Below are 12,133 nucleotides of genomic sequence, written 5' to 3'. Positions count from 1 at the left end.
AAGGCCCTAGGGACCCAAACTCAGTTTTTCGTGATTGCACAACAGGCACCTCACTGTTTGAGCCATCTACCCATCTCTGACATTAAACAGTTACCTTATCACGAACTCTCTTAAGAAAAAGTAGTCTCCAGTAGTTTGTAGGATAAACTAGTGGGAAACTGGTATTTTCTAGGCACTATTTAAACAGGGGCTGTTTTTATGAAATAAAGGTAAGTATTGTCATGATGAGGAGAGTGGACTTCCACGGTTAGACTGATGGAATTAAGGTCCTGAGTTGATTCCACTCTGATCTGCTGGATTCTTTGTGCCATCACTACTGATGTACCATGAGTGACTAGCCCTCATAAAAGTCTGCTTGTCTGCTTGTCACTCTATTTCTGGTCAATAAATCCCTACTATTATAATAAAATGGTTTGGAAAAGAATGATCATAACTTAACAATGCTGTCAAATTCATTATTACCACCAGCCCTCCTGAGTAACATGTGGATTACAGTTTGACATGAGCATATCCTGATCTGTGAAATGTCAGGACCTATTAAAGAAGACACTGAACTTTTATGTGAATCTATTATAAACTGAATGCTTGCTTTCTCCCTAAAATTCATGTTAAAACCCTAACCATGATGACATTTGGAAATAGGCTCTTTTGAAGATAGCTAGATTAGAGTGGGTCATGAGGGCAGGGCGTTGGACAGTGTACATGTCTTTATTTGAAAATATGTCTAGCCAATGAGACAGTCAGCTAGTAAAGGCACCTGCCAACACACGTGATTTCTTCTGTTCCATCCCCATGACTCACACAACAAAAAGAGAGAATCAACTTCCCTTAAGTTGCCTTCTGACCTCCACACTCACACTACGCATGCATATTCCCCCACACATACAAAAATGGAAAGAAAATAAAATACTTTTTAAATATCTATCAGTCAGGTGTGGTGGTACACACCTTTAATCTGAGCACTCAGGAGACATAAGCAGGCGAAGCTCTGTGAGTTTGAGGCCAGCCTGGTCTACAAAGTCGGTTCCAGGACAGCCAGGACTGTTACACAGAGAAACTCTGTCTCAAAATGCAAAACAAAACAAACAAAATCTCTCCCTTCATGGTCACATACCAAGAAAAGTCATGTAAAGAAAGGAAACTCTATTGGCACCTGGTTATGTAATTCCAGCCTCTAGACCCCTGAGAAAGTGTCATATTCTGTTACAGAAACCTGGACTAGGATGTTAATCAAAACTGATCCTCCCTTACTCACACTGAATCCACTTGGATACATCTAACCACTTGCTGCTGTAAAAGTGACGTGCATTCCAGGAGAAATCATACTTTGAATTTAAATTTGGATCTTTTCCTAGTGCTATGTCACAGGATACTCTCCAGTGATGCTGGCCAGTGGCAGCAGGCCACAGCTCCCCATCAGTGTATAGTCAGAGTCTGGGAAACAGACTCTGTTTGCTACTTACTGTTCAACTGTGACATTCCATGAGTTAGTCATACGAAGTGCATTTTTAACTCAATATACTTTCGACTAAGAAAGGGTTTGTTAAGAAATAACTGCACGTTGGCTGGTCTCTGTCTCTCTCTTCGCCCTCCCTCCCTCCCTCTTTCCCTCCCTCCCTCTCTTTTTCTCTCCTGTTCTTGTTATGCTTTGCTGTTTCCACCAATTGTCTAAGGGGCCCTGCTTTCCTTTTTTCAAAGTTTTTAATCCTCACTTAGCACTGCCCAGGCTCCTACCACAGGATCAGGATCCCCTGCTGCCAGAACCTTCAGTCTCATAATATCAAGAACTCTTTGTGGGATCAGACTCATAGTAAAAATTCCTCACTCATTTAGGAGCCAGACAAGCCCAGATGGAGCTTCTCCTGGGAAAACCAAGAAGGTTCTTGGTGGGCAAATCCATTCCCTAGAAGAAATAAATAGAGATGTCTAGCAAGGAAGCAAGGAATGCTACCTCTACTTACAATTCCAGGGCAAGTCAATAATTCCAGACAGGTTTTGTTAGGGCAGTTATGTACTCATTGGAAAAGAAAATACAAGTCAGTCAAGGCTTCCTGATAGAATAAATGAAGCTGTAAGCAGAATGAACACTGCAATAGATCATCAGCCCTCTCCTCTCCAATCACAGGCAAGCCTCAGCTGTGTCATCCCTTGCTTGTTTCCTGTTTTTCTAAGAGAAAAAAATATGTCCTACGTTGGTTTGTGGGAAATTAGACTTCTCTTACTTGACCCGAAGGCAAGGGAAAGTATCCTTTAGTTCCATTTTCACAGCCTATGTTTTATAAGCCTTAAAACTAGGGAAGGGTTTGTTGTTTTTATCTTGTAAATAGGGTTTTTTGTTGTTATTGTTGTGGGTTTTTTTAATCCCTTGAGGTTTCTTATATAGACTGGTGCCCATGCTGGATAGTTTAACTGCAGAGTTTATATATTTTAAAAATACAAATTATCTATTCTTTAAGAAACGCAGTTACTACTGAGATTCCCAGCAAAAAACAACAGCACGGGCTCCTACTGAAGAGCCGCCCCCCACCTCTTCAGATCTGAATGAGCAGCTTCTGTGAAATGTTTACCCCAGCCTACACTGGACTAAATTCAGCTACTTGTTTATAAAAACACTTTGTGTGTTTTGTGTTTGTAAGCCAGCATTAATCTACATACTTGACCTAAAACTCTATACTTTATTCCATGTAAAACAGTCATAGAAAAAGTGTGACACAACAGAATAGTCTCCTAAATTACCTTACCCATTATATTACTTTGACAGAAGATAAATAATGTGACCACATAAAGAAAATCTTAGTTTCCTAAAACGGAGTGAATCCTGCATTTAAATTATGTCCATAAGCTAGGTCCAAAAGAGAATTGACTACAATGAGAAACACATTTTCGTTTTGTAAATAAGAGAAGAGGACAATCTTGTAGCTTCTGTTTAGGCCATAGTGACCCAGTTACCTGGTCAAAGGGCTGCATGGATGCAAGAGACAGGGTGAGTTAAAGTTTAACCCCAGGGAATTGTAAACCAAACCTAAAGCCACTGAACCTTTGGAGTTTGATACGATGATTAGACTATAACCAAAGTGGCACGCTGAATTCGCCATAATCAAGGAAACTTTTTCCGGGTGGGGAACCTCAAAAATTGCTCAGGTATGGTCCATGCTTTTTGTATTTTCAATTCTGTGTTGTGGTATCTGTGAGAATGCATGAAAACAACTTGTGCTCTTTACTATCCCTGAGTCTAAGCCAGAGAATTGTCATTTGCTTTTCTATTAATGAAACCAACTGAGAAACAAAACAATGTATTGGAATGATCCCATAATCTCAAGCTGAGATGAATGTCATGGTTTACTCCTTGATATGCTTCCAAAGCTTATGGAAAGTGGAGTAATAATTGTGGGTTCATGAGTGGGGCTCCTGTGCAACAACCCTTACCTCCATCCAGATTATCTGGAGTCAGGGAGAGCTGTGTTTTACTGTCTGTCCTTGTCCCTAGGACCTGGGAACAAGAATGTAATTAACAAAAGACATAGTTTAACATCTCTAGAAGATTTTTTTAGTTCTGTGTATCAGTCCTAATTCCTGTCATACATTAGACCCTGTCTATTCAATTAACTACTGTATGCTACCACCCTAAGAAAAGAATTGGGACGAATTCTTGCTGTGTCTTCTGCCACTAACCTGCTTGCCAAAACAGCAACCTAAGCTGTTTGCTTTTAATTCTAGCAAGAAAAGAAAACAAAGACCATTATGGAAAACTGACGTTTTGAGTGTGTTAACTCTCAACCTAGAAGGATCGCTTTCATAGACTGAGCAAACACAGCACAGCCCACGTATTTTTACATTACTATTTCTGTCACCCCTGAGGGATAGCTAACCACCCATGTATGATGGTTTTAAGGGGGGCATAGATTAGGGCATTCTGTTCTATCAGAATCTCACCTCTCTGACTAAAGCACTGTTGTTTCACCATGATTAGAGTAGGTACCACAGAGAGGCCCCGATAAACACATGACTGTCCCAGTGACAGTTACAGAGGTGACTCTTCAAGGAGACAAGAACTGAGAATCATTTATGCATCCCAAGAGATTAACATTTTATAAACCAAATATTGATAAACTTCCAGTGTAAGGAGCATCAAATGAGTCAGTTAGTCTAGCTTGAAACACTAATATCCTAAGCAGCGTACAGTGAGAAGGTAAATCTGTAATAAAAGGAAAATCGCTTACTTATCCAAGCAATTAGGGATTCCCCTGCCAATACATAGAAGCAGATATTTCTTGTTTATTTTTCAGGCCATTTCTAAAGTAATATTGGTACTTCCCCATTTAAAAAACATATATGTCTTTCTGTTCTGTTTTGCTGTGTGTTAAGTATAAGGGGAAGAGAAAATACAGTTGGAAAGAAGTTGTTTTAAGTGACATTCACAGAATTATATGTATACAAAATTGTGAGTAGCCATTTTAAACTAGGCTAATGACAAATTATTCAGTGATGTTCTAAGTATTAACATTACCAGCACTACACTTCAGGAACAGAAGGGACCATAAACATGTGTCTCCATAGTCAATCAAATATGCTGAGTAAGTGATGTTAGACAATTAAACACAGCTCTTCTTAGTATTTGGGTGCTCTTCAATATATCAATAATATTTATTAAGTATAAGATAATCAAGTACATTTCTAAGCACTCTCTATAAATTTAATCTCAAGTTATTCCTAGAATACCCCACTATTATTATTACACTGTTACTAGATACTTTACTGTTATTAGATTGAGGTGTAGACAAATTATTTAACAGGCTCAATGTTGAAAGCAAATGGCATAGCCAGGTGACCCAGCCAGGTAGTCTAATTCCAGAGCACACGTGCACACTGCGCTCAATCATTGAGATTTACTATGTGCACATGGGTGTTTATTGTTGCAGTTAGCCAAAAGAACAGGTAATGCAGTTTCATAACCTTACTGATTAAGAGAACTTCTTCCAGGAGCATTTGTCTACCAATGTCTCTCCAACATTATACTCCTCAGGCTACAGGCTAAGAACAGACCACTTTTAAAGCCCATGTCTAGTATTCTAGATGACCAGTGTCAAGTGAAATCATTGAGTTAAGATTGATCTTAGTCAGAACTTCCAAGAATTCATATGCTTTTATTGTCTTCCACTAAACAAAGCCATGCCCAAATTAGAGTTTTTAAAATTAATTACAGCAAGAATGTCAGACTCTTCTGCAGACATAACCAGGCTGCAATGTTAACTCCACTCATCTCTGGCTTATGAAGCTGTGACATTATTTGACTTCTCAAGAGTTCAGAGTCTTTAGATAAGAAACAGATATATAATCTACCTGTAGAACTTTGTAAAGACTGATAAGCAGAGTGCTGGTGTTTCCGAACAAGTTGACCCCCTTGTTCTATTTTCCATTTTTCCAGAAAAACTTAAACTGTCCAAACTTACCACCCACTAGCTTTCTCAAAACAATTGCATTAAAATAGAAAATTATATAAATAAATCCATTGATTACAAAAGCCACTGCACTTCTTGAGAACATATAAACACACACACACACATGCACGCACACACACACACACACACACACAACTACAAACTGGATAACTGAAACTATTTCTCAGAACTACTACTGAAAACTCAACATGTTTTTATTAACACCCATAGTTTCAGGTTCAGACACTGGGTGTGATAGCCTCATTACACAGACAGCTGGTCTAAAACCTATTTCAGTAACATTTGAAAACACTGGCATCCCTTAGGACACAGGGTAATACTTTGGGTACTATTGCCCAATGGCTTTCATTACCACATGTGTCTCTACATGACTCAGTAAGCACAAACAAGACAGTATTGATCAACAGAAGATAAGCTTCGTTTTATCTTATCCATAGACACAGTAACCAGGCTTCTCTCAAGTGCAATTCTAACAGTCCAAACTCCCCCAGAAAAGGGAGTTGGGAAAGACGCCTCATCCCTGCAGTGATAGTCCATATTCACCATCTAAATCCCATCTGCTCCTTAGCTTAAAACTGCAAATCTAGTCATTAACAAATATTTACCACCAAAGGGATCAGGAAAGTTGATTTTTATCATTTTAAGCCATCAATCCTACTCCACACATTACTTAAAATTTTTTATTACATCATTTTCCCCTTCCATTTCCACCTTCCATGTCATCCAAAGTACCACTCACTGCTCTCTCTCAAATTCATGACCTATAATTTTTAATTGTTAATATGTGTGTGTGTGTGTGTGTGTATAAAGAGAGAAAAGAGACAGATGATGGAGATAGATAAATATTCCTAAGTGTATAAATACAACCCACTCAGACAAACCCTATAATGTTACTTATATAAATTCATGACTAACCATTTTAATTTAATACATCAAAGTTTTGTATTGGATATTTTGGATGGATCCAATTAAAAGGCTAAAATATAGTCATACCTTGGTAATTGGTTCAGGGGGTTGGGCTCAGGACCTCTGTGCTACCCAAATCCTCATGTACTATAGTTCCATATGTAAAAACAGTGCAGTGTTTGCATATAACTTGTACACATTCTTTTACATACGCTAAACTATCTCTGGGCTACATCCTGTCCCTTGCACATTGTAAACACTATTAAAGAGTTTCTTGCTGCATTGTTTATGTTGCTAGAGATAAATGCCTGTTTTTGTTCAATACATATGCATTTCTTGCAAATATTTTTAATCTATAGTTAACTGAATCTATGGGGAACCCACAAATTCTGAGGTCCACCTACATGTCCTTTTGTAAAAATTATTGCCTTCACTAACCTGTGCTAACACCTTAGCTCCCTAATCTGATATTTTGAAGGACATCTAAGCTAAGCTTTTTTTCTGTGGGTTTATGGAGGAAATTTTATGTGTATCAGTATTAACAATGTGAACATGCTCCAGGCTTCCCTCTTCCAGTGGGGGGGTGGTTTTCTAGTGATATTAAGAGGAAAGAGTCATAAAGATACGAAAACTCCCTGGACTTGCGGAGTGTTCTGCACTAGTAAATAATATGTCTAATGGGAATTATCACATGACAGTTTAACCAAACTGAATGTCTAAATAAGCAAACTGATTATATTTCTATAAAATCCCACTTCCAATTAGGTAGTAATGACTTTACTTCCTACACCAACTAGGAAATAATTATTGGTTAAGATGCTCAATTGATTTAAAGAACACTATGTCTGAGTATGGGAGTTATATACTGTAGTACCTTATTCCCACAGCAGATTCTAGTTTATAAATGTATTTAAGAGCCAGAAATATGGTTCAGTAGGTAAAGGCATTCACTGTGTAAGCCTGCACCCCAAGTTCAATTCCCAGAACACATAATGGAAAGCAAAAACTCAAGTCCCCAAATTTCTCCTCAGGCATGTCTCCCACCCCTGCCTGTCCTGATAGTCTTTTTGTCCCAATCGAGTCACTTTGCTTGGTTTGTGACCCACTGAGCTTTTATGATGGGGGAGTTGGGAAATAACCTTTGGAGTCTCATGGTCTCAGCAATGGATCCATAACTGAAAATAATGGTCCCCACTCTCCCAGAATATATCAGTTCAGAAGTAAAGGGTTGGACTCTATGAGCCTCTTCTCGATCTAGTGCTGGATACTGGCAAGGCCTGTTTTATAAAGGTCTAGTGCAGGTAACTGTAGCTGCTGTGGATTCATGATTACCATGCCATATCATTTCTAGAGAACGGCATATCACAGTTATTACCCCTATCCTATGGCTCCTACATTCTGCTGATGCACTCTTCCACAATGATCCCTGAGCCGTAATTGGAGTAATATAAATGTTGTATTTAGGAGTGAGCCTTCCGCCATCACTTATTTTCAGAATCTTCGGCATTCCTGGGTTTCATCATTCACTGCCATTCATGGAAAAGACAGACTTCTTTTATTAGGACAGTGGTTCTCAACCTTCTTAATACTGTGACCCTTTAATATAATTCCTCATGCTGTGGTATCCCCAACCATAAAAATCATTTTCATGACTGCAATTTTGCTCCTGTTATGAATTGTAATGTAAATATCTAATATACAGAATATCTGGTGTTCAAATCCTGTAGAAAGGTCATTCAACCTCAAAGGGGTTGGGACCCACAGGTTGAGAACCACTGCATTAGGACCAAGAATAGCATGTATAAAAGGCAGTTTGACACTGTCTATTTAGCTAAAGATCACTAGTATTTTGGCCCCTAGGGACTATGCTCTCTCTAGACATGATAGTGGCTTTTGATTTTATTTTTTTTAACCAAGTTTACAGAACCGAGCATGAGTTCCCTGTTATGGAGCAGGCCTCAAATTACAACCTGGGAGTGCTTGGTTATCCTTGTAACCGTCATGTCACTATTGTATATGTGAGCATATTTTTCTTGATAGGTTGGTATGGTAGTTCATTAAGTAGACAATGGAGTAAGACCAATAATGGGTTATCTCCCCTGTAGTCTAAGAAACAGTTCCTGGCACCTTCAAGCTATCCAGCAGAGTGAAAACATCTAGTTCAGTTCCATCTTGCTTTTTCTATATTTTATTTTAATTTTAATTTTTGTTTTTAAATTTAAATTAGAAACAAGGTTGCTTCACATGTCAATCCCAGCTCCTTCTCTCTCCCCACCTCCCACCCCCTCCCACCAACACCCCATCCTCCCTCCCCCAATCCCCACTCATTTCCCCAGGAAGGGTGAGGCCCTCCATGGGGAGTATCCATAGTCTGTCATTTCATCCAGGGCAGAGCCTAGGCCCTCCCCTTTTTCTATATCTTAAAACCAAGGTCATTAGCAACAGAGTCTTAGCATCTAGTTCTGGTATACAATCAAAATAAAAGAAAGGAAAGTACTGTCTGTGCAGACTTCTAGGGGCTCCCTAAATAGCAATTCCTTAAAAACTAACCCACATTGTTGCTTAGAGAGTCCTACTGCATCTACAAGCAGCAGTAAAAGCATTTTAAAAATATTGCATATAGAAGAGTTTAAATGAGTTTGGTATCAAATTTCTTCATGCACACTTTATTGTGTTCTGGTTATGGTAACTGAGACTGGATTTATCATTCTATGCATTCAAAATAAAGAGAACTTCATCTGTTCATGCAGAATAGTACTGACCTCTAGGTCTTCAGCTGTTCTAGTAAACATCGACTGACTATCAATAAAACAATAAAGTAAGAACACACCAATGTGAATGAAAGCCCAGTCCCAAAGAGGCCCCTGAAGAAAGCAGTCTTGAAACAAAGTGAACCATTACAGAACTGTGGGATAGCACAAGGAAGAAATGTGGAAGCAGACAATCATAAAATCTTCTAGCAGACTGTTGGGAGACTATGAAGCATTACAGACAGATGCAATTGTTTTTCTGTTTCTAGTAGTGTTAGTAATCGTCCGGCTATCTGTTTTATTGGGCTTCTGCATAGCACTTATTCACTGGGCTTGGACCGTTATCACGAAGCAAACAGGCTTATTAGATGTACTCAAACCATATTGTTTCTGGAAGTCCGAAATCTAAATCCAATACCACAGGGAATGAACTGTGTTGCCAGAAAAATCTCCTAATCTTTTCTGGAGCTGCCCCACCCACCCACACATTGCCAGCAGAGTGCAGACAGTTACTCCTAACCAATTACAACTGGCAAGCTGTAATTAGGAGAATAGTGGCATTAATAATAACATTCTCCTATGGCTCTTCCCACATGCTAGGCACTTTGGTGAACTGGCTTAATCCCTCTGTAAAATAGTTATCATTTTTCCAATAAGAAACTAAGACTTAGGGACATGGAGAAACACAAAGAAGTCACACCACATGCATCAGCTTGCAAACCAAGGGCAGATGGGTGATTCTGAAAAGTATTGTAGCTTGGAATGGGAAGAACATTGAGATCTCTTGACAGAGAAAAACTAAGTGAATGCCCCATGAATAGAAAACGTCTTTTTAAAAACAGTGAGGATCAAAGTACAAAACTCTAGCCTTCAAATGGGCCATTGCTTTGTATTACCACCTACCGTACATACTTCTAATTCCACTTATTCTCTGCAAATTCTGGAAGACAGGCTAATAGGACCTTCAGTGTTAACAGGAGCCATCTCATCACTATGATCAGATTCATAGAAGACAGAGACTCGGTTAAAGGAGACCCAGTTGTGACTTAGAGACAAAGAGACTCCACTCACAGAAGTGTGTGTGTGTGTGTGTGTGTGTGTGTGTGTGTGTGTTGTATATAAAGGTACTGTTAACACAGTGGCAGGATCAGCCACAGAGCCATCACTGAAAACATGGCATAATTGTTAGACATTCTGGTAGTGTCTGGAAGAAGATGACAAAGATCTCCTAGGAGAACATGCCCTTTTTGCAGTAGGAAGAGTAAGTGGCCCCATGCCTGCACATGGAGTCCTGGATGAGACCACATTCACTTGTGATTTTCCATAGAAACTCAGATGTTACCAAGTATGAGCTCCATTGACCCAAATAGAGTATTTAGCAAAAGAATAAATTTTCTGCCAGATGTTTTTCTGGAGAAACAAATTAGTTGGGAGGCAGAGTGTGGGTTGTAGCACACAAATCCTAAACAGAAATGAGACTGTCAAAGCTATGTAGGAATGGTAATTAGGAAAGGGAAAGTTGGATAGTGGAGAAGGAAGACCTGGAGGAGAAGGTGGAATGATGGACTTGAAGCAGGTGTCTGTGTGAAGAGTTGACTTAGTAAATAATTCTTGTTTGTCAAGGGTATATCACATATACCAGACATTGAGCCCAGCATGTCCCTCACTCTCTCACGATAACAAACACATGTGTCAGGTACAGTCACCTGAACTGGAGTCACCCTGAGAATGCTATTATGTAGTCCTTTAAGAAACCATAGTGGGAAAAATGTATAGCCACTTGTGGGCTAGACTGATCTCCTGAATTTGATGTCCATATCCTGCAAGGTTGCAGAATGTAACAGACTCTTGATAATTGTCCTCTAATTCTACACCCATACCATAAGAAATGTACACCTTGTATACACACACACACACACACACACACACACACTAAATAAATTAAAATTCAAAACACTATAATGGAGCTAGAGAAATAGCTCAGTTAAGAGCACTGGCTGTTCTTCCCAACGACCCAGGTTCAATTTCCAGCAGCTCACAATCATCTGTGACATTGGTTCCAGATGATCCAATACCCTCTTCTGGCCTGTGCAAATATACATGCAGGAAAAATACCCATCAACATTAAATTTAAAAACCTACAATATCTACAAACTCATTGTTGTTTGCCTTTCTGAAATAATACATAAAATAAAGTGTGTTCTATACTAATCATTCATTATCTCAGAATTTCAAAATATTAAAGTCCAGTAATACATAGAGTTGACATTTCAGAGGGAAATGCTATGTTAAAACAGAAAGTTCTAGAGTGAGACTGCTTAGACTCTTATCCTGGTCCACTCATCTGACTTTGTGCCAATTACTTAACTTCTACTAAAAGCAAGATTTTTGCAAAGGAGAACAAAAATTATATATGAACTGTGTAAGACAATACCAAGCAAGTGTGAGCCAGCCTTAGATATTAAAGCCATAACTTTTAGAAATCAATGCTTTAATGCTTAGGAGAGACGGGCCACGGGATGGAATGCTGAGAATCATTTTTAGGATGGAATAAGGAGGTTGAGAAACTTACAGAATCCTCTCCACCAGCTTGCAAATGTGAGCTTGTAGCTACCTCTCCCATTTCAGTGGCAGTTTTCCCAAGGGATAAATGCTCTCTCCCACTGACATTACTTCTGGATTTTTGGACATAGAATGACTTGAAGGATCTTGGGTAGTAATTAAAGCAAACAAAGTAGAAGGATGAATCTTTACACTAGAGTACAAACCTCGCAGGCTTTGCCATCTACGTGGTTACAAACAGAGAAACAAACCCACCGGGCAACCAAAGCCTCTTATAAAACTTCAAGTGTCTGTTGAAACAGATGGCTGTTAGTCATAAGTCTGACAATAATGCAGGCATCAAATGTGTTATCCTGCCCCCAAATCAGTCCCCGGCACCAGCACAGAAACTTCATGAAGTACATACCACAGAAGGGAAAACTAAGTGTAGAAGATGGGCTGGGAGAGGGCTAAGCC

General features: G+C 39.2%; 1 protein-coding gene across 2 annotated transcripts in view; it reads left to right on the top strand.

Moving 5' to 3' along the window:
* Positions 1-3,052: 3,052 nt before the first annotated feature.
* The window catches only part of A1cf (APOBEC1 complementation factor), a 70,968-nt gene continuing 61,887 nt past the window's right edge, over positions 3,053-12,133 (top strand). For both annotated transcript variants that reach the window (XM_013115271.3, XM_005063693.4), the window contains exon 1: positions 3,053-3,141. The gene's annotated coding sequence lies outside the window, so the exon portion shown is untranslated. The remainder of the gene's footprint in view (positions 3,142-12,133) is intronic.

The sequence above is a fragment of the Mesocricetus auratus genome, unplaced genomic scaffold, assembly GCF_017639785.1.
Source record: "Mesocricetus auratus isolate SY011 unplaced genomic scaffold, BCM_Maur_2.0 Super-Scaffold_4256, whole genome shotgun sequence".
NCBI lineage: Eukaryota > Metazoa > Chordata > Mammalia > Rodentia > Cricetidae > Mesocricetus > Mesocricetus auratus.
Note: the sequence above shows the minus strand (reverse complement) of the source record. Positions and strands in the feature narration are given on the sequence as shown.